The following is a 4864-nucleotide window of genomic DNA, read 5'->3' as shown; positions in this document are numbered from 1 at the left end:
ATTTGTTATTTGTTATTTTGAGTGCCTTGTACGCGAGGTGACGAGCGCGTACTTGAGCCAATTGTTGAAAATCCTGATTTTACTTAAGATAGTGAGATTGAGTTCCTTTCATATTTACTTTATTCTACTTGCAATTATAACCTGTGCTAGATTAGGAAAGCATGTTTAGTTGATTTAACTTGCCTAATTGCTTAAGTTGCCTTGACTGTACTGCGTGAAGCATGCTAGGCCAGTACTACCTATTTGCTTGTCTTTTGTACTTCGTTTCCGTGTACCTTCTGGTTGTGATTGTGCATTTATATTGGGACTACGGATGTGGGATTCCGGTAGCTCCCCCCCCCCCCCCCTTGTTGTTTACTTTGGGACTACGGGTTCGATTCCCGGTAGATCCCCTGCACTTTTACTTTGGGACTGCAGGTTAGATTCCCGATAGATCCCCCTGCATATTGATGGTTGGACTACGGGACGGTATCCCGGGAGATCCTTCGATTTGGCACATGAGTTGGACACGGGACGGTATCCCGGGAGATCCACTGGACAGTTGAGGAAAGGGCTACAGGACGGTATCCTGGGAGACCCTCATTGTTATCCTTGGTATTGAGCTGTAGTCATTCTGTGTTTATTTTGTTCTTTCTGTAGTTGTTATTGCCTCGTTGACCTGTCTTATCTCACTGCTGTACTCATTATTCCAGTCAGATTTTCATACTGTTGATTATTATTATATTTTACCTCAGTAGGGCCCTGACCTTCCTCGTCACTACCCAACCGAGGTTAGGCTTGGCACTTACTGAGTACCGTTGTGGTGTACTCATGCCCTTCCTGCTCATGTTTTTCATGTGCAGATCCAGGTACCTCTTCTCAGGCGCACTATCCTTGAGGCGAGGAGATACACGGAGACTTCGAGTTATATCTGCCGCGTCCGCAGACCAGGAGTCTCTATTCTGTTCCAGCTTTAGTATTTAGTTCATCCCTTTTTCTCTCAGTTGTTTAGATATTCAGGAGTTAGAGCAGCGTACTATGTTTCTGTTAGCCTGTGGTTCCCGTGAGTTTCCGGGTTTTGGGATTGAGTTATAGACTTCCGCATTTCTTTTGAGTTGTATAGGCCGAGCGGCCTTATATGCAGTTATCATTTTAATATGTTTAGCTTTATTTAACCATTTCGCTAGTTAAGTTGTTGTCACGACCCGGATTTCCCACCCTCGGGAGTCGTGATGGCGCCTACTAATAGGAGCTAGGCAAACCAATTATCGAATACCTCTTTTAGCGAACATCGACAATATTAACAACAATGAAGCATTTAACGAATAAGGCGGAAGTCTCAAATAAAATTTACTAAAAGAAATGTGGAAGTTTAACAATCCTCTAGCCAAGACTGGTGTCACAATACTCACGAACGTCTAGAGAAATACTAAATACAAGGTGTGAATGAAACATAAAGCTGTCTGCTACGGTACAACGATAACCAACTGAATAAAATAGAAAGGACTCCGGGCCTGCGGACGTCAGCAAGGCTACCTCGAATGTCCCTGGACTGGAAACTCGCTCCCAGAATGCTACTGCTACTCAAATGCTGCTCCAGCACCTGGATCTGTGCAAAAAGATGCACAGAGTGTAGCATCAGCACAACCGACCCCATGTGCTGGTAAGTGCCTAGCCTAACCCCGGCGAAGTAGTGACGAGGCTAGACAGGACTACCAAACCAACCTGTGCAGTTCAATATATATATATATGCAATAAAAGGGAAGAATACAGAAATTAAATAGTTAAGAGGGAGGGAAGCATACTATGGGGGAGTACAGTCCGAATATAAAGTCAACAATTTAAGTAAGGAACAGGGCAATAACAATAATTAATGAGAGCAGGAAAATCAATAGTTGCACGGCATCAACCTTCGTGCTTTTACTCTCATTCTCACCAAAAGCAATCAAGTAAAGTGCACGGCATCACCCTTCGTGCTTTCCCTCACATAACTCTCATATCATGGCACGGAATGATCCTTCGTGCAATTATAATCAAATCAGAGCACGGAATGTCGCTTCGTGCAAATATGATCAAAACATGGCACGGAATGACCCTTCGTGCAAATATAATCAAAACGTGGCACGGAAAGACCCTTCGTGCAAATATAATCAAAACATGGCACGGAATGACCCTTCGTGCATATATAATCAAAACATGGCACGGAATGTCCCTTCGTGCATTACTAATCAAAACATGGCACGGAATGTCCCTTCGTGCATTAATAATCAAAACATGGCACGGAATGTTCCTTCGTGCAATAATAATCAAAACATGGCACAGAATGTTCCTTCGTGCATTAATAATCAAAACATGGCACGGAATGTTCCTTCGTGCAATAATAATCAAAACATGGCACAGAACGGAATGTTCCTTCGTGCATTAGTAATCAAAACATGGCACGGAATGTTCCTTCGTGCATTAATAATCAAAACATGGCACGGAATGTTCCTTCGTGCATAATAATCAAAACATAGCACGAAATGTTCCTTCGTGCATTAATATATTCTCAACACAAATCGTGCACGACATCAACCTTCGTGCTTTATCACTCTTCCTCACCCAAGCAACAATCACAAACAATGGGGCGAGGGGATAGACAAACAGTAATAGAAGTCCCGGCAAGGGAAAACACAAGTAAACAGCTAAATCCTGGCAAGGGAACAACAACAATAACTTTCACATCCCGACAAGGGAGAAAATCACTATACGAACACAGCCCGGCAAGGGAATAGTCACATTTCTTTCTCTTTCTTTCATTTCTTACTCAACAATTACTTTAGCATTCGAGCCAACGCTCCAAAGAGTTCACAAGTCATAATTCTTTCTCACACCCTTCACATTATATAGAAATCATCAATTACACAAGGAAGGGTCACAACAAAATCAAAATAAGCATAACTAAGGACTCACGGTCATGCTAGACACCAGTGTATAGATACTCGTCACCATGCCTATACACCGTACTCAATAATTAGCAACCCCTGAACCTGCAACTTCAGAATGTTTCTAAGCCTAAGACCTTCCGGAACCCACTCAAAACTCACCCGAGCCCTCGAGGCTCCAAACCGAGCATGCAAATGAACTCATAAACATACTACGGACTCATCCGTGCGATCAAATCGCTCAATCAACATCATGAATCATCAAATTGGTCCTCAATTCCCATGATTTCCTTCCAATTTCCATAGAACATCAAGTTTATATTTTTCTAGCTCACAACACGTCAAATGACGTCCAAATTAAACCAAACTTTATAGCAATTGTTTAGACCACATATAACACTTGTACCGGGCGTTGGAACCAAAATACGAGCCCGATACCACAATCTTCTAAACAAATATCACTTTCCAATTTCTTTGATTATTTTCAGAAGACAATTTCACGTAAAAATTCATTCCTCGGACTCGGGACCTCGGAATTTGATTCCGGGCACACCCTCAGTCTCATATTTTCCTACGGACCCTCCGGGACTGTCGAATCACGAGTCCCGGTCCGTTTGCCCAAAACGTTGACCGAAGTCAAACTTAATGAATTAAAACATCAAAATTTTATTATCTTTCTCACAAATTCATATTTAAACGTTCCGGCTACGCGCCCGGACTGCGCACACAAATTCGAGGCAACCCCCAAGTGAGATTTTCACGGCCTCGAGAATACAGAGTGAGTAGGAATACAAGTGATGACCCTTTGGGTCGTCACATTTACGAAAGAAATATTTTTAAAGAAAGAAAAGAATATTTCCCCCCTTTATTTATTTATTTTTATTTTTTTGAAAAAATACTTCAAAATAAAGGAAACCCATATTTCAGATTTTTATTCTTTTTGATTTTTCTTTTTATTTCTTTTTCCATATGAAAGACTTCAGAAAGAAGGAAACTATTTTTGAGTTTAAAAACTTCTTTTTTTTTTTGCATTTTCTAAGGAAAGATTTCTAAAGAAAGAACTGAAAGAAAATATTTTTGGATTTTTTGAAAATTGGGGTCGGAACCGATGAGGTTAGCCTACGTATCTCACATCCGGTGAGAATCAGACCTGCGTAGTTCGGTCAGTTTTGACGGAACAAGGGAAACATGACACTTGAAAATCTTGGCTCATTTTGAAATGACTTTTTTTTTTTTTTCCAGAATTTCGGCAGAGTTTCAGAATTTTCTAAATACCTACCTCTCATTTTTCTTTTTTGATTCTCTTTTTTCCTTTTTTTTTTTGATTTTCTTTCCCTATTCTAGAAGCCGGTCAACATGCAAGCCGAATCAAACAAATGCGCAAGTAGCACGTAAGATGTATCAGGATGGTCTTTTTAATTTGGGTACACTTGTCCTAGACGGACCCAACCCCCGTGTTGAGTCCCCAAAGTCAGATGCACGTGATGCAAACAAACGTTCATACTAGGGATCCGGCATGAGGTTTTGTTATACTAGGTTTAAAAACCTGGGTGTATTGTTCTAGACCGGGCTTACCCGAGCGGACAGCTCGAGCCGGGAGGGGGGGGGGGAGGCAGCGCACCGGGAATACAGAAGCTTCGCCGGCTTTGCAACTTGTCCGAACCTCGTTCTAAAATTGGGATAAGACTCTAACAGAAAAGAAGTCACACGAAGTGCACACTTTCCAGATGATTTAGAAGACTNGGACAATCTCCCGGATAAAGATCCCTGCCAGCCGCTCCGAAGAATAGGTAGTACATACTGGAACGAAGTGCGCAGACTTGGTCAGCTGATCCACAATCACCCAAATCGAATCAAACTTCTTCAAAGTTCGAGGGAGACCACTCACAAAATCCATAGTAATCCTCTCCCACTTCCACTCTGGAATAATCATCCGCTGAAGTACACCACCCGGCCTCTGA

This window comes from Nicotiana attenuata, chromosome 8, assembly GCF_001879085.1.
Source record: "Nicotiana attenuata strain UT chromosome 8, NIATTr2, whole genome shotgun sequence".
In the NCBI taxonomy this organism is placed as follows: Eukaryota; Viridiplantae; Streptophyta; class Magnoliopsida; order Solanales; family Solanaceae; genus Nicotiana; species Nicotiana attenuata.
The sequence above is the reverse complement of the archived record's forward strand: the minus strand, read 5'-3'. Positions refer to the sequence as shown.